Source organism: Coturnix japonica, chromosome 1 (genome assembly GCF_054131305.1).
Source record: "Coturnix japonica strain WE chromosome 1, WE-NBRP24, whole genome shotgun sequence".
In the NCBI taxonomy this organism is placed as follows: domain Eukaryota; kingdom Metazoa; phylum Chordata; class Aves; order Galliformes; family Phasianidae; genus Coturnix; species Coturnix japonica.
Window position 1 is genome coordinate 56,642,029 of NC_140663.1, and position 26,301 is coordinate 56,668,329.

The window sequence follows — 26,301 nt, forward strand, 5'->3', positions numbered from 1 at the left end:
CCCCTGATAAAAGAGTAAATGTCAATGGCTTTCAGCCCCTCCACAGACATTCTAGATGGATTTGCAGTGTATGTTTTTTGGGTGTTTTTTTTTGTGTGTGTGTTTTTTTTTCTCAGAAATTCAATGACCTCTACTAATTTATACTTTGCCTCCTGTGAGAAATGGTCCCACATATTGACTCCTCTTGACACTTGATTTAGAAATACAAGATTGTCATTGGCCATGTGACCAGTATAACTTCCCACCATATCTGAGTGAAGGGCAAAGGCCCTTTGGGAATCCCTGTTACAGTATTTCTTACACTTGACTTAATTTAAGATACCAGATGGGATCATAGATCTTATTTGTTCATAACACTAGAAGGCTATCTGGAAGGAATTTCACAGTCCGGTTAATAACATAAGTTCATGAAGGATAATACCAGACCTATGGGGAAATTAGGCTTACAGCACATCAGACAAGGTAACCTAGCAAACTTAACGGAGGTCTAAAATAATGAGGCAAAATAATAAATATATTCAAGTATATAAATGAATGTGTTCTATGTTGAAAGTAGTGACTCCTGTTTTTTTATGCTGGCCCATGAAATCAGATGTGTATACTGTTGGCATGGCAGTAGAACTTTAGTAGGTTGAACTTTCCAAATAAAATTTCTTTAAATTTTGTTATTGTGCTACAGATAGCAGCAGAGGGGCAGTCTGAAATGGAAATGCATATGAATCAAAGGTAATTTAAACCCTCTATGGGTAAAAAGGGTGAAAAATGTTCCACCTATTGATATTCACTGATTCCTGCTAAACATTTTATGGAGACCAAATGGTGGTGGTGAGCACAGTGAGGTGGTGGGTGGTGCATTTCAACAGTATCAGCAAGTCACCTCTGCTGGTGCAGATTTTTACAACCATGGCATACAGGCTCTTGATAGCAAATGAAAATGCACTTCTAAAAACAGTGATTATGTTGAAAAGCAGTGTTTTGTAGCTGGGAATTTGCTCTGTCAAATAGTGTTATTGTGCTCTTTGCATGCATTACAGCTTCCATGAAAATTAGGAGGCATTACTTTCTGAGCAGCGTCTGTGTATGTGTGTATATACATACACAGATATATATGTCATATATAATATTCAAGGAAGCACTTATAAAACAAAAATGTGATAACGTTGGAAAAACATGATGTGTAATTCAAACAAGAATTAACATCCAAAAGAACAGATGGGAGTGTGTTTAATAAAGCAAAATTCTTCAGACTTAGTTTACACATCTGGAGTATTTCCTTTTAATCATCACAGTTCTTGGTTTCATTAAGATCTTTGCCTTTCTTCAAGGCATTTTTATTACACATTTCTGGGATCAGCCTTGGCATGAAAAGCTTATGATGCAAAAAGTCATACCCAACTAGTTTAAACCTTGGCACTGCCTTTATCATCAAGCAACCATAAGACATCACAACTCAGCAAAGTTTCAAGATTTTAATTAAAAAAAAAAAAAAAACAAAAACCCTATAATTTATTTATTATAATGATTATAAAGACTCCTGTCACATGCACTGGAGAGAGATATTTAGCAACATTGTATTTATTTGAACTTTATTAGTATTGGGGAAGAAATATGTGCAATAAATGTCTTGATTATGATTATGATTATGATACTGACAGATTGAATCTTGTCCCTGTAAATATGCCATTTTCTACATGTCTTGGATAGGTTGTTGCTAAGAGTGGTTTTTTTCACCACACAAGACTAGCAGGTACAACTCTAGGGAGATCAAGGAGATGGAGAAATGTAGTGTGTGATCTGCTTCTAGTGAGGATCTGAAACTTTGATGGGTTATTTTGCTGGTGCAGACCTGTCAGACTTTGTTCCCTTTAGTTCTTTGCTCTCTTCCCACAGCAATTTTGCCTTATGTGGTGCCACTAAAACACTATATATGTCACACTCATCTACTAAGTACACAGTGTCTGATGGTGTTCAGAGACACAAAGTAATGATGCTCTGTAAAATGTAATCAATTTAGTTTAAGATTTTGAAGGAAAGGACTTTGTAATACAGTTATTCTCCCCTGTGCTAGGTCCCTCTCAGGGAAGTTTAGGGAATTACAATTTTCTAAACTAACATCTTTCTAAATTAATGGACTAAATATAGACAGATACAGTCACACTTTCTCCTCTCCTCTCCTCTCCTCTCCTCTCCTCTCCTCTCCTCTCCTCTCCTCTCCTCTCCTCTCCTCTCCTCTCCTCTCCTCTCCTCTCCTCTCCTCTCCTCTCCTCTCCTCTCCTCTCCTCTCCTCTCCTCTCCTCTCCTCTCCTCTCCTCTCCTCTCCTCTCCTCTCCTCTCCTCTCCTCTCCTCTCCTCTCCTCTCCTCTCCTCTCCTCTCCTCTCCTCTCCTCTTCCCCTTGCTCTCTTCTCCCCCCTTCCCCCCTCCCCTCCCTCCCCAGACTTAAGCCAGCCAAAGTAATATTCCATACTATATGACATCATGTGGAATGGGTTTTGAAGGAGATGGGTGTTCATCTCTCTCTTCCACTGCTCAGGAGGATAAGTCAGGGGTGGTGAGCAACTACTTGTGAATCACTTGCTATTTACATTCATATATATATATGTGTGTGTGTGTGTGTGTAAATATATATAAATGTATATAAATATGTATGTATATATATATATATACATACATAGTCATAATTATTCTATTTTTCCAAATTTTATTTATTTATTTATTTGTTTGTTTTAAATCTTACACAATTAGATATATTGAAAGTTATAGGCAAATAACTTGAAAAATAAAAAAGCAAGCATGAATAACCATATTAAAGACTGCAGATTTTGCTACAGTCTTACAACTTGCACTCATGGCATCAACTGTTGTGGAAAATCTTTTAAATGAGAGTGAAAACATACTAAAATTTCTGATAATACAGAACCATTTATTTTCTGCCTTTATGTTTATTTAGTTGTGTAAGGATCTGCTCAAGGCATATGTTTATTCAGCAACGCTACTTAACATTTTTGTTTAAGCCATGAATAAAGAAAACATACATTTCCTTAAGAAAGTTGGAACAGAGAATAAACTCTGTACATCTGGAAGAGAAAGAGAATCTAGACAAATGCTAGTGAAACTTGAGAAAAGACTGATGAATCACAGAACTGTAGGTCACTGAGGAGAACTGTGTAAATCACTGATATTTTCAGTTTATTGACAATTCTGAAAAATGAGGGAAAAAAAAGAATAGTTTCAAGTTAACCTTAAAAGTGTTATCTGACTTTAGTCAAGCAAAACAGAACATGGAAGTGTGTTTTACAGTTAGAAATATAAAACCAAATATCTTGTATTTATCCTGAATCCAAATGTTTTTTGTGATTTTCAATACTATTGTTGAAAGCAATATAATTCTTTTAAATAAATACTTATTTTCATATTTGTATTTTGTATGCCAGTGGGTGCATATACCTTTTCTCTGGTCTCTCGGATGTAATTTAAAAGAAATGGAAGAGGCTAAATTCCGTTTCTGATTTTTTGTTTGATTGTTTTAAATAATTACAGACAAAATGCCATTGTATATTTGTTGTTGCTGTTGTAGGCTTTTATTTCATTTACTTATTTATTTATTTATTTATTGTTAAAAATAAATGTGTTTTTTCTATGTATTGTATTTTGTGTATAACTTTTCACCGTTTTTTCTGGAGAAGTTTGATTAAAATGAACCTTTTCCCGAACCCATCGTTTCATTCCCATGTGTACTTATCCATGGTTTTTGACTCTGGATTGTTTTCCCAGAGCTAAGTAAACAGATTAAGAATGGTAGTGAAACTCTTGATCCTTATTTTTTTTTCCTCTCCTGAGTGCACAGCAGAGGTGCAGTCACTGAAGACCAAATAACTTGCACATTTGAGATATATATACCTTAATACTTCCTCCCAGATGAACTTGCTGTATGAGTTGAAAGATGAGAGTTATGTATCTCCTGTATTTGTCTGGTTTGTACATCAATATAAATGTTCACTGCCTTTTGTGAATTCAACTAAGTTTATTCTGATAATTATTTTATCACTGGGTTCCTTGTTTCAGTCATAAGCAATGTAAGAAATATTCCCATTGATCAACTTCAATTGATGTCTTATTTTACTGTATTCCTTCTTATTTAACTGTGAGAACAGTAGGATGGGCATCTGATTTACATTTTCTGTATATCTGCTAGAAACATTTTTCTAAGTTCCTGGAATTGTCAATTTCAATTATGTCTTCATTAAACTGAACAGACCCAATCATTTCAATCTCTCTTGTGGAAATTACAGTATTTCCATTATATATTATGCATATTTTTTCAATCCTCTCTTCCCTTCAGCTTCAAATTTATATATATATTTTTTGTGATATGATAATGATACTGAATGAAAAATGTCATGTGAGATCTCACAAGAAATTTCCACAATGATATTGCTACTTTTCAGTTATTTATTTTCAGCTCAGTCTTTATGCAACTTAATACTTCCATGTTTCTGTTTATTTTCTACATATATCATAGCAGTACCTTCACTAAGCTACATAAAGTTGTATTACATCTTTTTCCTAGTTAATTTTTATTATTATTATTGCTATTTTTATGGAATGAATACAACTAATCTAGAATCCAAAAATGTGTGCAGTGTTGAGATTATTTCAATGTGCTTTATCAAACATTTGTCAACAATAAATTTCATGGCTGAAATATTTCCTGTGAATAATTTATCTGATGAATTTAGTGCTTTCTATTACTTACCCATTCTAATAATTACGATTTTGATATAAAGAATTTGTCATTACCAGTTTTTCAACCAGTAGTTTATATAAACACATTTCAACCAGTGACTGTACACCTATTGTTTACTTTGACTAGTCATTATTCATTACGTACTCTAGACACTTTCTAATGAACTAGTTTACTCAAAAAGTATTATTTCAATTTTCTACTGCAATAATGGCATTTTAAAGCAGGAATGCAAAGCATAATGATTAGAGTGAATTAGAGAAAAAGAATGTCAAGAAAATGAAGTTCATGTGTCTATACAATAAAAAGGAGATTCATATGGAAAGCTGCAATCTCCCATACCTTTATGTGGATAAAATTTTACTGTGATCAGAATGAAAACAAATAGTTAAGAATATGGTAATGTGCACCTGGTAATGTGCCAGGTGCTCTGATTTATGAGTCAGGAGCAGATCAGTTACCTGAATTTTCTCTACCTAATGTCCCGAACTTTATTTCTATGAATAGAAGAGGGTAAATGTTGGTTTTGGTTGGAAGTATTTGTATATCAAAAGAAGACATACATAAAAGGTAATGAAGAGTTGGCAAGTGTATTGGGACTGTTTGTGGATGCAATATGGAGGAAATCTAATAATGAAAGAGGAAATGGCATCAGTAAGTAAGCAGGGAATCTCAGAATGTATAATGGAATACTCCAGACTGTCAAAGCTAGAGAGCTGATCACAGTTCAAAAATGGTGTAATCAGAAACAACAGTTAATTTAAAAAAAAACAAAAACTAAAACAACAACAACAACAACAACAAAATAAATAAATAAATAAAAACCAAGAATATTGTTTGAAATGGTTTCACTGAAAGATTTTCTGATGGAAATTATTTTATATTATATTGAAAATTTTAAAGTGTTGGAATAAGTAGAAAGTGGAAAACCTCTGTAAGTTTAAGCTCTAGCACCTGTTTCAATTTTAATTTTAAAATCAGTCCCCATGTAGTCAAACAGCTTCCAAATGAAATGACAGTTAATACAGTGCAAATTGTTGTCATATAGACAGGAGCATTGTCATTATTTAAGGAAAAATTAGACATTGATTCTAGGACATACAATGAAATAACTTTCTTAGAAACCTCTTTTGTGATGCTTCATTATGATTCAAAGGTAAATCCCAGTTGTGAGAAGTATAAAGGATAAATCATTCTTGCAGCCCCTTCCTAATTCTGATGGTGTATGCATGCATTTGCCTCTACCATATTTTAGTTCACAGAAGTTTTCCATCAGGATTGGCTACAGACATGCAAGTCTTGAGATCACCAGCTACATAGGCATCAAATAGTGAACACGTAGTGCAAATCTAGTGCTCCTTCTGGAGTTAAAATGTGTCTAGATAGGTAGTTATCACCTCAGGCAATTCTCCTGAATTGATTCAGATTCACAGAAATGAATAAGAAGTTCAAAGTACTTTACCAACACTCTTGATAAAGTCACATTGCAGTAGGTTGGGGATTCTGTGCTTCCCCATTCTGTGTACCTGTCAGGAGCTAAATTGCTGCTTCTAATACAGCAGTTAAATTTACAAAAGCAAACAGTTAACTCAAAATATTTTAATATGAGCTGATTAATCAGAAGCAGAAGAGATAGTGGTAAGGAGAAAAAAAAAGAAAAATAGAATGACTTTTTTAAGAACTTTTCTTGCAATTAGTAGTTCTTATTTCCTAATGTTCCTCATCCATTCAGAACTTCCTCATCTTCAAAGCTGAATTAGTTTTCAAGGATGTCTCCTTCAATAGCTATTATTGGCAAAGTTTTATAGTAGGTTAAGTTCATATTGTATTACTTGTCTGACTTCTCCTTAGAAGTTAATAAATAAGCTGTCTAATAATTGGATATTATAGAGAATAAATCTGAGATCTTCAGTAGGGATGTGTGTTCTACTCATTCAGTTTTAGTCATCTGTAGCCACAATTAAGAGAATTTCAGAGAGCAATTCTTGAACCTCAGAAACAATAGTAATCTTTTGGCAAAAAAGCATGCTGATAGATTAAATAAAACGTCTCTAAGGTGTGCTGTATTCCTTCATATTATCAGCAGTAATATCATTAAAAGAACTCTTGGGAATATCTGAATTACCTGATAAAAATGTTTTGCACTCAAACACTGACAAATATTCTATGTTTATGGGGTACCCATTAGCAAACTATCAGTGGGGATTCAAGAGTTTCAAAGGTGATTTTTTCATTATCAATGAAGCACAGTGACAACAGGGAGAACTAGGTGAATTGTTATTAGTTTATCACAGTGGTTAGATTTGCACAACAGGAATAATATACAAAACTAATGAATAAAAGACTGACAACACAGATCCCAGCTACTTGATCAGTGACAAAGAGCAAATTGACTTAGCAAAAAGGGGAAATAAAGATAATGAAGGAAAAGAACAGAATCAAAGTTGTATATTATACAAGTAGAAAAATAAGTGGAAACAGAAGCACCTTAAAAATGGGATACAAAATGATTTACTTGCTAAAAAGACAAACAAACCAACAACAACAACAACAACAAAAATACTGTAATATGATGAAAAGAGACAAAATTTGAACAAAGAAGGAGCCTAGATCCAAAATCTGGGCAAAGAGATGAAAGTATATCCATCAGCTGATTTACTGGACAGTAAATACAAGAAATTAAGGTTATATTTAAAATTATTTGCTCTTTAAAAGTCTTTATGTATTAAGCATCAGTTTAAGGTTTGAACATTAATTTAAAAAATCTCCCAGGACACTGAAACCCAGACTGAAACTTTTGCATTGATTAAAACAGCAGCAAGAGTGATATTCACATTATAACTGGTTGAAATACCCTTGTTTAGTAGTAAACGAGCAACCTTTTTCTATTAGCATTATCATGTGAGTTAATTTTCTCAAAATACAGTGAAAAATATGTGAGATACTTCTTTAAACCTTTGTCAGTGCCTCACAATCTTCTGATAGAATTACTATTCCAAAGTGTAATTTTCCTCATCTATGATTACGAGCAAGGAAAAATTTGGTATATTTATATATGGGACATTTGCATAGCATTATTTTATAATACTAAATGTATACTTTATGGATAGTCACTTCTGATACTGTGGACATATATTTATGTGCACTGCAGATGTTGAGCTGCATGGTGGATTTTGCTAGCATAAAGCATGAAAAACATAAGGCTGTGAAAACAGTAATGGTAATAAACAAGCATACAGCAAGTATTTACATTCCAATTGCGGAAATACTGAAGTTAATTCTTTCACTGGCTTTCAAAATTGTTTTTTCCACTTTGGTGCATTGACAATTGGAGTTTGACAAAAAGCAGACTTACAGATGTCCCCTCAGTGAAATGTTCTTTTTTCCCAAGAAATGTGAGCCTTCCTATAATCTACTTCAATGATCCAGTCTAAAAAATATAAATGAAATTAAAATTCCTTGGTAAGAAATATAACAAGATATTTTGTGGATGTTATTTTTTTAAGGAGCAATACAACTCTGTGAATATTAAAACGATCCAAAAATTAAACTTTTCTAAAAACTGATTTGCATGTTATTACCCAGAACACTTTGCCCTCAGTTCCTTCCTACATTTACTTTGAAGAAATTTTTGATTCTGATTTGACCTGAGGTAGCACTTCAGTCTGCTATTTTCATGTATAGTGAAAAATTCTAAGTGACAAAAACAAAAGATAAAATGTCCATTTTATCTCTAAATTATAGTTCCTACAATTATTGACCACAATTTATGATTTGCCAGAATTAGAGCAAGTTATATTACATCAGTTTCATTCATATACTTCAAATTGGCAGAATCCACACAGAAAATATACACAGAAAGACTATAAAAGTATGTCCCTTTTCTCCCCTTTTTACCAACTTGTAATGCAGGTATTGTTGAAGAGTGCCTATTTCTCTGGAGCCATATATTTGAAAATAAATTTGAAGTAACTCTCGTAAAAATAGACATCCAAGTAAATAGGAAGTAGAAACTATGTTGTGTCAACCAGTATTTGTACACTTTGTTTAAATATATTTTCTCTTTTGACTTTATGACCAGCTTATGAATATGCTTTGATATAACTAAATATGCTAATTAAAAAATGTTCAGTGATTCTGTGCAGGTAAATTTCTTCCTGTTGGCTGCTCATCATACATGTTCACAAAGAGTATGACAGGTCACATAGATCTAGGAATGATGTGAAACTCTGTTGAATACTACAAAACTTGTTTTACACAGATTCTTATTTAATATTCTGATATTCTGTACATCAGTCTGTACATCTGTCTGTATCTACATAGTCTGGTTACAATCTTTCTTTGTTTCATTTCATTACAAAATGACTTTAAATTCAAATAATCGAAGTGGTTGTTCTGTTTTAATAACACACTATCCTTATTTGATATGTGAATAAATCTCAACAGTTTGGGATGCTGTGGATGGAAAAACAAAAAATCAACCCTCCAAGTAGACCAAGCACCAAATGATACACATATGTGATCAAAACAATCCATCTCAAAACAAGGACAATATAAATATACAGCTTTCCAAAAGAGTGTTTATTTCTGGTTGGTTTCTCATGTCTGAATGTGCATAAGCCAGATCTTATCTACAATAGTCAATCTACAGATTATTCAGACTTCTCTCCCCTCCACCCATTCTACATTTAAAACAACAATGACCTCTGTCAACCATAAAACACAAGATATAGATTATCCAATTTGAAAGAAATCCTACAGCAGTTTTGAAAAGACCACCTCACCAAATAGAATGCTGCTGTATATTTATGGCTCCCACAGTAGTGATTGCTGCAAAGTACAATATAAAATAGCCCAACCAGGATTCCAGCTGTTTTGGAATAATTATGTTGCCTATTTCTTTTCAGTTATTTAATGAAAAACTAGACAATTCAGGAATCTTTTTTTTTTTTAGCACACTTTTCATTCTTAATTGTACTCTCTGGAGCTAGTTTTTAATTTAAGAAAGATACAATTATCCAGCAATGCAGGGGTTCTGCAATTTCTTTAAAATTCAATTTTATTAGAAAGCATTAAAGTTAAACTGATAGTTCACAAGGGGGACAAGAAAAACAAAACAAAAACTAAAATCAACACTACTAATAAAACAGAAAAAAAAAGAATAGAAACAATGAAGATTAGATAATTTTGCTAGCAGTGCTGTATCATTGATATTTAGATGATTTGGATAAAGTGAGAGAGAAAAGGTAAAACTTCAAAATAATGACAGAGAACATCTGGAGTCAGAGACTTTAAATGAACAGCAACAGCAATTGGTGAAGTGTCTAAATTTGTCTCCTTGTAGTAACAGAATAGCGTTGCAGCAAGATGGTCTTCCTGTCTAACAGATCATGGGGTTATATTCAGATGTGAACAGATTGACTCGTCCACCTCAGACATATGGAATTCACTATTTTTGTAGTCATTATTATGTATTACAGCCTGCAAAAAATTTCCATGTTAAATAATCCCCACTAGACATGTCTTCTGCAGTCTGCTTGCTGTTTACAAAGGGTACTGTGTGTTGTCTGTGCAAATGCTTTTAATCCATCAAAAAGTATTATTTAATTCTGACTCTGTGGTGCTGCATTATTTTGGAAGCAGGAAATTTTCCTGCAGAAGAGAACAAATCATAGAATCACAGAATCATAGAATCATAGAGTCATAGAAAGCCATGGCTTGTGCTGGAAGGGATCTCAAGTATCACAAAGTTCCAACCCCTCTGCCAGAGCCAGGGCCACCAAACTCCACAAGGCTACTCTCAAGGAGATCTTCTACCAGTCTGGGATTATTCCAGCCAAAGTGAATTTTCCTATGTTGAACCTCATTAGGTTCACACAGACCAAATTTTTGTGTTCATTGAGGTCCCTTTGGATAACATCCGTTTCATAGCAGACATGCCAGCCACACCATTCAGCTTGGTGTTGTTGGCAAATTTGCTGACAGTACCCTGCAGCCCATCACTGATGTCATTGAGGAAGATGTTGAGGAGCAACAGTCCAAGGACAGATTCCTGAGGGACACTGCTCATCACCAGCCTCCACATAGTGCCATTCATCACAACCCTCTGCCGATGGCCTTCCAACCAATTCCTTATCCACTGAATAGTCCACCCCTCAAATTCGCATTTCTCCAATTAAGAGATAAGGATGTGGTGAGTGACCATGTCAAATATCTTGCACAAGTCCTGATGGATGACACTGATTACCTTCCCTTTGTCCACTGGTGTTGTCACCCAATCATAGAAGGCCACCAGACTGGTCAGGCATGACCTTTCCTTGGCAATGCCATGCTGGCTGTCTCACATCACCTGCTCATTCATAATGTGCCTTAGCATGTTTTCTAGGAGGATCTGTTCTATGATCCTCCTAGGCACAGAAGTGAGGCTCACTGGCATGTAATTCCCTGGGTCCTCCTTCCTTTCGTGTAAACGTGAGTGATGTTTTCTTTTTCCAATTCCCAGGGAGTTTAATTGACAAGTACAACTTCTCAAATTTGATGTAGAGCAGCTCAACAACAGCAGCCAGCTCCTTCATAAACTTGGATGCACATAATCCGTCCCCATACACTTGTATACATGCAGTCTCATGAGGCAGTCTTGAACTTGCTCTGCCCTGACAGTGGGGGGGTTTACTCCCACAGTTTCCAACTAGAGACTCAGGGATGTGAGCTTCAATGATTCTATTATTCTATTCTATGATTCTTCAGAAACACGAGATATACAAGAATCCTGGCTACCAGTGAAGACTGAGGCAAATAATACATTTAGGATCTTAGACTTCTCCGTGCCTGTTGTAGCTGTTTCTCCTGGTTTTTAAACACTTTCAGGGATGGTGATTCAACCACCTCCAGCCACTCCTCCCCTATCTTAGAAGGCTTTATAGTCTAACTTGCATCAGGCAGAATTGGATGCAAGGGTACAATCCTGCTCTTCACTCTAAGCATTCACATGCATTGAAGAAGATAATATACATATTTTCCTTTTATTCATGGTAATTAACAGTGTTCTTATGGAAATAAATGAAAACAACCTGCTTCTTGGTTTCCCTGACACACTTTCAAAGAAGAGGCAAATCTGTTTACTCACTGTCCTTCTGACCGCTGGGGCAAAAGAAGGGAGAAAAAAAAAGAGCCAAAAACATACATTTTTTTTTTAGATTCCACATCCAGATAACTCATAAAGATCTTGATGGCTTTTATTATTTTATGAGGATAAATAGTTCAAGCCAATAGCCATTCATTATTATTTCTGACTTACAGTAGCATAAAAAAAGGTAATAAAGTAGTGCTAGTACTGTGATTTATAAATATACTTTCACAGTATGGAAGCATATCATGAGTCACATCTTATGCCCATAATAATGGCAAAAGACAAATATGAGCAACAGTTACTGTCTCTCACAGTCCCAGACACCCATGAGAATGGAAGAGATTTGCCACATGCTCTGAAAGTCAACAGTTCTGGTTGCTTTCAGATCACGTTTGTAAGAATTCAAAAGCAGAGTAGCTCTCACAGAGAATAGGTTTAGCAAAATAAAGTTCAGCAAGGTGCAAGGTGAAATTTAACTTCAACTTTTTAATTGTCATAATCAAATAATTGTTATGCTCTTGGGTTTTCTTCATCTAACTGTATATGCATACTGCAGGAGCTGTTTTTTGTTTGTTTATTTGTTTTATTTGTTTTATTTGTTTTTTTGCAGCTTCTAAATTGTCAAGTATCTGCTAGTTGTTTTATTTCTCGAGAGGAGGTGTGAGATATATTTGTGGGCATTCATTGCCTCTGCAAATCCAGACAAGAATTTTAAAGGATGTTCTGGTCATACCTAATGGAGAGAGTACTGCCAAACAGGTATCTACCATTGAGCTTTTATACCTCAACCACTCAACTGAAACCTTCTTAAATCAAGGGAATATTTGTATATAAGAATGAACACTACATATTATCCTAAAGATAATAGATATAATAATGGCTATCCAAAAGATAATAAATACAGCAATGGCACTGAAATACTTAAACTGATGTTTCCTATTTAAAAAAATAAATAAATTTTCATTTCTAGAAAAATAGCTCAATAGTTCAACACAGTTTGAGGTGAAACATAAACTACACTTCTTTATCATTAATATGAAACACGTGTAGGTCACTCCAAAAGTAATACCTTCTATTTACTTCCATGGAAATTACAAAAAAAACCAAAAACCAACCAAACAAACAGTAAACACAATAACATTATTGGACAGAGCAAGTTCTCAGCTACAAAACACAATTTTTCAACATAGTTACCACCATTACCTATTCATTTTTGCCAGCACTGAAGAAGAGCCTGTATATTGTGCACACAAAGATCTGCACCAGTGAAGGTATCCCATTGTTTCACAGCTGTTATGTCAGCACGGTTACTAGGAAAATGTTGCCCATGAAGCCCATCTTTTTGCTGTTTGTGGCAGCTCTGTTCATCTGTCATTATCTTAACTATATTGACTTCCCCACTGAAGGGAATTAAGAGTCTGTTTACACATTTTTCATATGACAAGTGAGGCTCTAGCAAGCCCTTCAATCGGGGGGACCAACATGTGGAAAAAAATATTTCTGTAGCTCTTTTAAGTCACAAAAGTTTTCAAATGCTAGAGGACAAATGTGGGTCAGTGAGTTGAGAAAAGATCACCAAATGTGCAAGATCATTGCATTTCATAATGTGGTTCTAAAATTAATGAAGTTAACAATATCACCCCTTTACATTTTCTAACTGGAATGTAACTGAAAATGGAAAAGAGCAGAAGTAGATATTATGTGTCATCCTTGAATAGTGTGGAGAGGAAGGATTTTTGGCAAGGGCAACTGAGCAAACCTTATTCAGAATAAGTCCACATGCATTCATCAGATAAACAAATGGACCTCATTTATTGAATGCTTGCATAAGAGTATCTAAAGTCTATCCACATATTTAGTTTATCTCATCTGGGAGGAGAGTTGCCTGAGACAAGCCTTCCAGCATTTCAAACTAAAGAGAATGAACCTGATTTGCCAAGCCTGCATCCATACTTTCAGTTTGCACATTCTTGTTCAGAGTTTAGTTTTGTGAAAGGTGTCCTAGCAAAGATTTCTTCATAACTTGCACTATTGCTTTTTAACCTGTGCTAAGCTGCAGCTCTACAACTTTTCAGCTGATGCATTTGGTGAATGTTTGGTAATAGTCTTTCAAAAGCTGGTTAGGCCAATGATCAAAAGCTAGGCTGATACATCATGCTCTCAGTGTAACTTGTACAAGTGATGGAGTCTCAAACACTCTGGAATCTCTCCTGTTACATAGAAGCTGTATGTCTTATGATTCAGTAGTTCATTTTTCACTGACATATTTTCCTTTCTCCTTATTGTTCTTTCTTGTAAGATTGAAGTTGTAGATGTTATCGTATAGCATCCAAATGCTTCTAGCTCCTGAAAAGCATATTATCTCATTTGCAATAGACCAGAGTAAGAATACTGTTATTTGTGCTATTAAAATATTCTTTTTCTGAAATTTTTTCATGTTGTAGGGGTTGTAGTATTTGTGGCAGTATTCAGCATAGCAAGGCATTCCAAAAGATTTTCTAGCTTTTCCTTTTTGCAAGAAATCATGTGGACAAGACATAACATATTTTTAGTCATATTAAATATAGTAGACAGACAACAGTGCCACTGAAGTACTGTGGGCTAATTTGTATGTAAATTACGTCTTTTATACTTAAGTGAGTCTCTGGTTAACAGCACAGTGGCTACTGAGTAGACAGAAGACTGGATTAATAGAGGCAGTAGCAAAGTTAGGGAAGGATTAGGTCAGTTCTAAAGCAAAAGGCACAGATATAGAAGGAAAATAATTCTTCATTATTCTTCCAAGAAAGCTGAGAAATCCTGTCAGTTGGAGAGGGAGTTTCTCCTAATGAAAGAGTCATCATGAGGAGGCCAGCTAAACAAATTTATTCATGGAACAGTGAGTGGATTTAGTGATGCCATCTAATTTTCTTTTTATGATTCATGAGGACAGGTAGTTTTGTTGTACTAGAAATTCATATACTTCAGTTATCTACTTAGTATGGAAGCAGGTACAATGTTTCTTTTCAATTCACTCAAAATGCAAGAAAAATCTATATTTTATAATATAAATAAATTTATGATATATTATAAAATAAAATACTTTAAAATATTTAAGATTGTTATTTTTTTTAGCTGAAGCTATAGGTTCATTTTTTGAAACTTTCACGTGGGAGGCACTTCTAACAAGACAATTTAATCCAGGTTAACATAATAATAATAATGATGATGCATCATCTGAAAAATTAACATTGATTCTTAAGAATATTTTGTAGTAATTTTGAAGCTAAACAGTCTTATCCTGGTACATATTAAGAGTGAGAAGCCTGTAAAATGAACTGTATGAAAATAAGAAGGAAATGTTTCTGCCAGTTAGATGGAAAAACTTAAAAATTAAAAGCATCTATAACATTTGGCTGTGCTATGCATGACTCTCACCTTAGGGAAGTGTAGCGTAGGCAGTGTGTTGAAAATTACTTTCAACATTACAGGTTAATATATTGCATACATTTCCTCAGATTGTTTTAAATATATACATATTTAGGTTCATTTCCATGTCAATTTCAAATACATAAAAATTTCATCTTTTTTTTTTTTTTTTTTAAACTACTGCTTTATGAGAAATCACTTGTAAATGTTGTAAATGTGACTGTTTAGTCATTTCCTAATGAAAAAAAAATAAAATCTGTCCAAAGCTGAGTGTATACCATACAAAGTGACCAAATTAAGTGGAGTGTTTTATAATATGTATCTCTAAAGTGTAAAAGGAAATGAAGAATATATACATGGGTAGGTCTTTTTATGGTCATCTCCTGATAAGTTGTTTCTTTGTTGCTGTTGTGTATAATCTTGCATTAAAAATAGGGGGTTTTCTTCTGTCTTCCTAGAAAACAGAATGATGTGCTACAGTGACAGAAGTAGGAGCCCAAAGGAGATTGTCTGGACAGAGAACAGGCCTTTGCTAGAAATAATAAAGTTTTCTCTATTCACCTTACTGGAAATCACCTTGTACAGATTTATTGGTAGAGCAGAAACCAGAGGCAGAGCCTATTAAGAGCATGGGGTGTTTTCTGTTGCTCTCTGCGAGCTTCATTAAGCTTCAGGGAAACAAATGCTGCAGACTCTGAGCACTTTTCTCCTTTGACTTTACTCAGCAGCTGTTCTATGGAGCTGCTAGTGCTGGTGACATGGACATGTCAGCCTGTGATTTGAAATCTGGTCTGAAAAAGAAGTCTGATTGATCTGCGCCACATATCTACTTTAGATAATGACAATTTTGGTCTATTTTTTCAGCAGATAAGATGAAATGAAAGGGCTATGTGTCACAGTGTCTATGTACAGGGCTTTCCTCCTCACTTGGATCACCTTCTACGAACATGGATATCCTGAGTCCCATCACCATGGGCCTGCCAAGTACTGTGTTAGAGCCTGTGCAAGTCCCCAGGTCTGCACTGCAAAAAGCTCCAAAAGTTTGAAGCCAGAATGATAGCCAATCTTCTTCATGTAATACATGAATTTGCCTCAGTCATCTGACCTTGTTTCTAAGTAATGATGATGATGATGATAATAATAATAAATCTGCTTAATTTTTCCTAGTTTATTTTCATTATTTTTATTTTAATTTTATTTTATTTAGCAAGTAAAAAGTAGCATTTACTCAGGGAGACAATTGGAAGTCTCTAGATATACCGTATTAATTATCAGGGGCACACAATAGCTAGCATCTCTAAATAATTTACACACTATTTTAACTGTTTTAACCATAATATTTTTGTAGATATTAATCTTTTGTGAATGATTTCTGGAGGAGTCTTGATTCTTTAATAGTGATATCGATCACTTTTATAGCACTTGGCTGTGATTCTCAGCACTAACTCATAAAACTGGTGGAACAGATTAATGAATAAGAACCTTGCAAATTCAAATTGTTGCACAGATAATAACTACCTTCTGCAACATCATGGTGGATCAGTGAGCCAATATGTTATTATGCTGATGGGAATATTAACATAGAGTGATGTTCCATATCTTGAAAATCAGAGATCATGACTTCCCACTTTGTTCACAAATTTACTGTAAAATGCTGTGTCAAGTTAACATGTTCTAATATTCAGTAATATCTACACAAGTCTGCTGAGTAAGAACTTCTCAGGATGTCCACTGTCTCTGAACATTTCATAGGCTGTGCAGTGTTTATGTTTTCAGGTACCAGCAGCTGTGCTCAAGCTGATGAACAGAAGCAATTGGCACCAAACAGAATCAGTGCTTCCAGACACACTGACGTACTTGTGTCACTTTGGAGATCTTTCTTGTACACAACTGACTTCAATCCTGTTACAGAAGGAGGAGATGAGCACAGCACTATGGCAACTGAATCTGGAAGGCTGGGGATCAGGAAGAGAGGCAGAACATACCTCTTCATGAAAGTGTAGGAAAAACTCTCCCTCTCATGTAATTTCCTTCAGCTTGTGTGAAAGACCAGTGCAGTACTGAGGGCTTCACCATCAACTGATGAGAGCTCTTGGTGCTGCAGGACAGTAATTCCTGGCCCTAATGCAGAATGTTTTTGTCTAAAAGAGAGTTCTCATTCTGCCAATCTGAGCCAACATCCAGAGACAAGACTAAAAATATCATTTGGATAATATTCTCCCTCATAAAGATGTCTTCTTCATCGCTGCTTATATTTTAATCTTCTACCTTTACCTCATGTTTTCATCTCTTTCATGTACCCCTTATTTTCAGTGATGAAAGAGATTTTTTATTCACTGTCTCTCCCCAGATGGGTCTGGATGCAGCAAAATTGAGCCTGTCATGAATACTGCTGTGCAATCTGAAGTAAACAGAGCTGTCCTGGAAGGAACCAATCTGTGTAACAGAGCTGGTAGAACTTCATTTTCAAAGTACAAAGTGATTTATTTTTTTTTTTTTCCTAGCAATTAAGTTAAAATGGAATCCAAATCAGTTTCTAGTGTTAGAGATAAAAGCAGTTTACCAAAAAAAAAAGTAATGTCCTTTGATGCTCCATGTCTGGATTCCATTCACAACAATGCCCTGAACAGTTTCTGTTTTACTGGAAGAGATACTGCAGGTTACCTCAGGCAAACAGAATTTGGAGCACTAACTGCGTTTGACAGCTAAACACTGAAGCACATCTATCTGTGATAAAGACTAACATACAAATCAAGGGTCTGATCCATTGCCTACTTAGGTGACAAGAGATCATTATGTTAGATTTAACAGTAATTTAACCAATCATACAGCCTGTAAGATCAGACTGTAGGGATGTATTTGTACTGTTCTGGACTGTAATAGCTCTCAATTCCACACAGTCTTTCTTTGAAGGAGAATCAAGGTGTTGTACCTCCTGTCTATTTATCTGCTAAAGAATATTATTGCTGATGTCAGATGATAGATGTGAAATGAAGCCACAAAGGAACTTACATCGGTAAAGGTGTTATTTACACCCTCCTTCTGAGAGTAGTTTTATACTTCAGTGGAGATCCACATTGTATATCATCAGCAATCATTACTTATGTTGCTAGTTCAGTTCCCCAGTACATACTTCAATATAAAAGGGGAGTAGGATCTACTGTATCAGAATATGGGAACAATGCAAAGACCTAATGATGAAATTAAATGCAATGAGACACTTTCTCAGTTGCCTACTACATTATACCTTGCAGTAGCTCAGGTACTCTTCTCAACTGGAAATCTTTGTTTAAAAGCTGGTGAAAACAGAAGAGTTGCTACAGCTCAGCATTGAGCTGTTCTGAGCATTTGAGATCTTATAGGCAAATATTTATTTATTTATTTATTTATTTATTTTTAAGTTTAACAAGAGTAAATATAGAGTGTTACACCTGAGGAGGAATAACTGCATGACTGTGCAGGTTAGAGGCCAAGATCTTCTTGGTGGTACATAGCAATGGAACAAAGAGTAATGGCTCAAAAATTGAATATAGGAAGTTCCATACAAACATGCAGAAGCGTTTCTTTACAGTTAGGGTGTTGGAATACTGGAACAGGTTGCACAGAAATGTTGTGAAATCTCTTCTACAGAGATAGTTGAGACCTGTCTGGACACCTATCTGTGCAATCTGTTGTAGGGTACCTACCTGTGTTAGCAGAAGAGATGGACACAATGATCCCTTCCAGCTCCCACAATTCTGTGATTCTTTCATTCTGTTAATTCATATGTAAAACACACAGTCCTGTGGTGCACAGTGCAGATTTTGACAGTATGAAGTTTTAAAATAAAGAAAGTTTGTTAGGGAGGTTATCTAATCCCTCTCTTGTCACAATTTAAATATCTTCATTATTATTGTGAGTGCTCTATGAATGAGTAACACAGATCACAGAATCTTTATGACACTCATGTATTTTCTGTGTGATTTTAACATTTTTAGAGCCACAGTAACATCTGGAGAATTGCAAAGATATAACCAAGTGTTATACATTGTGTTGACCAAACAGGAAGCTTTTATCTCCAAAGATTTTACCTTTTTTCAGTGCGGTTATAATATAAAATGTAAATTTAAATATGTTCATCCCACACATTTTACCACGCTACACGTACAAATGCAGTGCATAAAAACACATTTAAAGTGGTTACTGAAGTGGCAAATTCACTACTCAAAATGTTGACTTGTCTTAGCATGGTCCATTTGTCCCTATGTATTATTCAGTACCTTCTACTTCCTGTTAAAATCCAATATCTTTCTACATGACGCTCAACTCATTAGCACACAAGTCCATCAGTGTTTTGTTTCCATTCAGTTGTTAGGCTTTGGTTAAGTAAGTGTTATAATAAGAAGTGCTGAGCAGCTTTCACACTAATGAGCACAGTCATTCTGGTCTACCAGAAGTGGAAGTTTGAACAACATTGAAGTCTGGCATTCTAAAAATATATGCTACAAGGAGAAATTAGTAAGCTGAAAGCAGAAGACATAGGTTAAGAAGCATGACAGATGAGTTATTGTACCAGGCTTCCTAGTTCTCCTGTATGACTCTCATCACTCTAGTACACAGTTATGATTTCTTTAATTGCCATGGAAGATGTATTAAACATTGGCTGCATGAAAAAAAACCAAACACTACTTACTCACTACGTAACAGATACACTCACTCTTCACCTTTCTTTAATATCTTCTCACATCTTGTTTACTGTATGTTTTTTTGTTTTTTTTTTTTAAAGGCTTAGTATATCTTTTTACTTATTTTATCAGAGAGTCAAAATGGAGGTTTAATATCTGACATGTTTCCCAGGGTTCTTATACACAACAGAATAATTCTGATGATCTCATTTATTTTCTTTCATCTTTTGGATAATCTACTCTTCTCTTTTGACATAAAATGATCCCAATTGGTGGACACAGCTAACAAGATTACACTGTTCATCATCCCTTCACATCTCACTGTCACATCTCAGATGTTCATATCTCAGAGTGATATCCATTACCACGGTGTTTCCTTGTCAGCTGCCAGTGTGTTACATATTCTAAGCACATGCAAATGATATAACCTCAGTTACTTTCAAATCCTCAGTGAGAACCAAAGAAACAAAACAAAACAAAACAAACAAAAAAGATGCATGGAAAATAGCAGAAAATAAACATTAAAAAAAAAACACACACACACATATTTCTATAGACAGTAATGATGTCCTTTGCAGTGAAATCATTTGTCAGTCCTACTCTCATGATCCATCAAATAGCGCTATTATAATAATCTGTCAGATCTAATCAGGAAGAGCCACTCAGAGTACCAAAACAAACAACCTGGGAGCTTCGTGTTGGTACCAATCAGGCATTGCTGTATTTGTCACTGTGTTATATGTGTTTTTAAAAAGTCTAATAAATTCTCTCCAGTGGGGTTATATTTATGGGTTTTTTTTCTTTTTCTTATTTTTTTTTTTCTTGTTTTTTGTTTTGGTGATCATTTTGGATGTGTTAGCAAAAAGTTCTGCTTCCCTTCATCATCTGAAACAGCATTAATGAAGTGAAAAAGCAAATGGAGAAGAAAGGATAGCTGAGTTTATGACAATGCTTCTTAAATAATTTTGTGATTTGTTTTTTTCCTCAGGGCAATACAACTCATTTGCACAGATCTCTTTACATATAAAGTAAATATCTCTATACGATAAACATAGATCTAGAAGAAAAGTGTTTGCACAGTAAGACACAGCCATTATCTTGCTGTAGATCTATTAGACCCGTACATGTGTGATGAAAACAATGGGTTTATTCAATGACATTTAAAAGTAACATTAAAAGGAGAAGTTTGATCTCCTAGACTACAACATATTTATTTATAGATCTTTAAAAGAACCAAAAAGGTGATGGTTTCTGGCTACAGTTGTATAGACAAAGTGATACTAGATAATAGTTTTTGTTTTGTTTTGTTTATGTTTTTTGTATTTTCATATTAAAAAAAAAAAGTTAGTAATGTTCTTACAACAAAAAATTCAGATCCTAAATGAGTACTTGGACTACACAGTATTATACAGAAGTGTTTCTAAAGTTTACTTGGGTTAGGGGGTTCTTTTTAAAGAGAAATAATTATATTCTGTCATATTTTGTGGAAGACCACATTTTGTGGTCCAAAAATTGTATATCATATAAAACTGGGAAAAATACCATTTATGCTAAAGTAATGTGGTGTGGTTATCATTTTTATGGAATAAAGTATAAGAGTGAAGTTTCGGTCAGGATAATAATGTTTTCTCCTCAGTGTATCAGAATATTATGGCCAGGATGACTGTGGACTTTTTAGGAGAGCATATTGAAAGGTATTAACTGACGCAATTGCTTCATTACCTCTTGCCCTACACTGCCTTAGAGCCTCTTGGCTCTGAAAGTATCTAGCCAAAGTTCAAACTCAACTCAGCATTCCCTGAAAATCCTGGATACACAGAGGACTGGAAATGCTAGAAACTACACCTATAAACTTTCAAGAAAGTACAACTTGATGTAATGACTGTTTTAAAAAGGGCATAAAACAGAGGCAAGGGAATATGTAAGTAGTAGAAAAAGGAATTTCACTCTGTTCTTGTTTGCAGAATTATCCTACCTCTTGTCAAGAACAGCGACTGCCATACTACATGCTGTGTCATTTCTATTCTGTCTTCTGCTTTTGTCTCAGTCTAGTTGATTTTATCACAAGCAACAGGGCTTCCCCTTTCCCTACTCCTGGGGGAAAGAAGTGTGAAAGATTAGACCAAGATAAGGAGAGAGAAGACTTTGAAGATCACCAAGTCCAACCACGACCTAACCATGCTACACTAACTCTAACAACCCTCCTAAATCATGTCCCTGAGCAATACATCCAAACAGTCTTTAAAGACATCCAGGGATGGTGACTCAACCACCTCCCTTGGGAGCATATTTGAGTGTTTAACAATCCTATATGTAAAGAATTTTTTCCTGATATCCATCCTAAACTTACTCTGGCACAACTTGAGGCCATTTCCCCTTGTCCTGTCATCTGTCACCTGTGAGAAGAGACCAACACCACTCTCACTGTAAGCACCTTGCAAGTAATGGAAGAGAGCAATAAGGTCTCCCCTCACCCTCCTTTTCTCACGACTAAACAGACCCAGTTCCTTCAGTACTAATATGGAATACTGATAAAACCAGGACTGCTTGCTTCCATTTTATCTATTTTATCTCCTGCTGTTCCTTCATAAGAAATATCTTTTTTTTTTTTTTTTTCCCCCGGTCATCTTCATTATAGTCTAAAATCATAGAAAAATTTAGTCTAGAATCTGCACACAGAGAAGCATATCCATTCACAAAAGAAGTCATAGCAAATGATGAAGTTTGTTTATTCCAACTTTTTCCTCCCCCCATTGATTATGAAGCACTCTTACATATAAATATTTTTATTTTTCCCAGATGCTGGTAAAAAATTTCCAGTGAAAAGTTCTTGAGGATTAATTACTCAGACACAAAATTATCATGACATTATCCATGTTTCTGAGCTCTGAAATATTCCTCAAACAAACAAACAAACAAACAAACTAATGCACAGTAACTTCCCTCCTCCAATGAAGAATGTAAACATACTAAACTGGTGTCAGACTGAGGAATATTTAGTCAGACTTTTCTTCTTTCTTTCAGTAACAGTTGCCTGTTAAAGGTTGAGAAGAAAGGTTCATGGTAGAAGTCAGTCTTGAAAAAAAATATCCTGTCTCCTGTTGATGAACCAACCGTCTGTTACTTTCTGAAGCTTTTTCCTAAAGACTCTACAAGATATCAAGAGCTAATTGACATCAATATTTAGACTCTGGGCTTTTATTCAGTCCAAACTTATTAACAAATTTCTTTCATACTTTAACACCTCCCTTGATCAAGTCTAGGATGTTTTTTTCTTGTTTAGGCACAGGGGAAAGCTCCTGTCCCTTTGAGGGCCAAAGGTCTCCTTGGCTACATAGTGAATTTTCTTTTTTAAAAAGCTGTCTAGATGGGCTGACACCTTTTCCTCAAAGGAGAGTGAGGCAAAATAATGAGCTGATGACCTGTAAAATACCTGTAAAAATTTAAAGAGACACCTCAACTGTTCTTTAGCTACACTGCTTAATCAGTCTCTCAGAGACTCAGTGTCTTTCTCCTTGTAACAGTGCTCAGAAATTGACTAATACCTCCCTTACACTCAACAATTTGGAAGGCATTTCTCCATGTCATTTCTTTGCTTCTCAGTCCCTAGCTACTCCTGCTTCAGATGCCAGTGAGCATTGGTGTTACAGCTAAGAAGTGAATTGTGGTAACTCTTGTCTGCAGACTTCTGGACCCACCACACATGCTAGCCAAACCACATACAAATTCAGTCAAATAGTTCATTTGAAGCAGTTGGGTCACCAAGTTTTTCTCAGGCCTATCCCACTATAGTTTTTCAGCTAAGTTGTGAAAATGTAAATGTTTTCCCGTTAAATATGGCAAATGTTCCCATTTTTGTTGAAAACTAACCTAGTACTTTTCTGGAAGATGAATCCACCTCCAGACTGCAGTCCTACCTTCCACTTGACTGTGACTCTGCAAGAAATCTCTGTTAATATTTTATCCAAGGGCCTCTTAATCTCTCTTCTTTAAAGGTATATTGCAGATGTTTCTGTTTATCAGGTTTCTGCTTTTGTGCAAGGTGGCAATCTTTTGAGTGCTTTCTCTGATCACTTGGGGGAGATAGGATTTTATCTTTCAAATATTACAGAGACTTTTGTTTTATATTCCTCATATACCTCTACTATATTTCTCTAAATCAACACAGAAAATCTTGCCTACAGAAGCTAAAATTCTCCATCTCTCCCTGAAGCTCATATGAATTCTCTGTTGGGGGATTCCCTCTAGCTCAATAGCACACAGCAACTGTACCTTGCCCTCAGAAGTACAGATGCTGTTTCCATGACAGCCTAGTCAACAGAAAACGTCAATCACAGGGGGAAAAAAAGTGAGTAAATTGCCATTTAGCACTATTATAGCATTTCCAGATTTTATTTTATTTTTTCAAACAAAACAAAACAAAACAAAAAACCAAAAAACAGCTTAATGCAATTAGATACATTTTCAGAATTTTTACTAGTTTTTTATTTTTATTTTTATTTTTTCTATTTAATTGATTCTTGAGGTTTTTCTTTGTTTGTTTGTTTGTTTTTGATTCTTGGAAGAATTAAGATTTATTACTGTTGTGCTCAGGAATTAACTCAGATAATGTAGACTGGCAGAAGTTTTTCCCTTTAATTCAAGCAGACATATAGGATTTCAGTGTTCAAACGATTTTCAAAGACATCTGTTAATTCCACGCTGCTTCAAAAGATATTGGCCCTATAAAGGTTTGTGACCTGTCTTAAAAAAAGTGGTATTAGCATCATGAGGTACAAGCACTTCCTCAGTTCATTCCTTAGAAGCATACATTAATTTAATAGGTGATGCTCATAAAATGTTTTTATGAACCCTGGCTAACGATTCTTAGTGGGTCATGAGAATGATCACTCATGTGCCAGTGAATTGAGCCCTACTACAGTAGTGGCTTGGACAAAATGTTTTAAAATACTTTTTTCAGGTTGACCATGTAAGCTATCAAAAATTATTTTTATATATTTATTTATATGAATATATTATTGTACCTAAGAATTATTTATATTATTTATTTATTATTTATGACCAGGGTAATTGAGTAATAGAAGGTGCTCTCTTCTCAGTCTGTCACTGGGTATTTTGTGCTTTCTTAAGACAGTTGCATACACTGTTGGAAGACTTCAGCTTATGGTGATCCTGTCTGCCACACTCATAGTTATCTTGTCATCTTTAATAGTCCCAGTGTGGGAATTCCTGAAATAATTACACAGACATAATTAGATATCTGAAGTCTGAATCATCTCAGACGATGTTTGATCGGTTGGAGTGCAGCACAAACTATTCTCTTCAGTAGCCCATTTAACTGAGATGAGTCAGGAAATCAAAATGAACTCATTTCTCTTAGCTGAACTGTACTCTGTATACTTTAATGATAGGGATTCTTATTATTTGTTTATTTATTTATTTATTTATTCTGGAAAGTTAATATGAACAAGAAAATCATCAGAGCAATAAGTGCAGCTTAATTATTCAGGTCCTTACTGTCTGAAGAAAAGTCTTCAGGGAAACTTGTCAACAAATGGTAGATAAAATTAAACTTTTGAGTCATGCCCATGGTTTGTATTCAGAAGTTATCTCCGCACACATTTGTGAAGATGCTAGGAATGGAATCTACATCTGACCAGGAATATGTGAACTACTGATTTTTCAGTTCAGTGAATGAACCACACACACACAAAAGCCATAAAAAAAAAAACAACATTAAAACTCTGATAGACAGAGCACTTAGTTGCAAAGCGGAGGTGTATCCACCAGGAGGCATCCATGTGGAAAACAACAAAGTAATGTAGTACTTAGCAGATATTTGAGGAGTATCATAAATCCTGCACTATGCTGACATGACCGCAGTGGACCGGGAGAGCATGGAAAAGAAAAAGTAATTCTCTCCTGTTCACTTATACAGTGGTTACATACAGAATGTGAACAAGGCGTCTAACTTCTCCAATTCCTTGTCAGACGGGCAGTAAGATGGAACAATTTGTAAGTCAAATATCTAAGCCAAAGGCTAAGAAAGTAGTAGGACTTTGTATAATAGCATTCTATTCTTTTTTCTCCTTTGACAGTTGTAGCCAGAGACATATTAACACTGATAACTGGGACAAAGACATCCACAAAGACCATTGTCTGGTGTGGATGAAGCCTCTGGTACTAGTGTTTCCAGCAATACTGTGTATCTCCATACCCTAGCACTTGTCTTTGTGGAGGTGCTTATATGAGTTAGAGAGGTGTCCAAACAAGAATGCCATCTCTGTGTATACTTGTGTATGCATGCATGTGTAAATGTCTATACATTCACGTAGAAAGAGACAATATGATGTGTTGC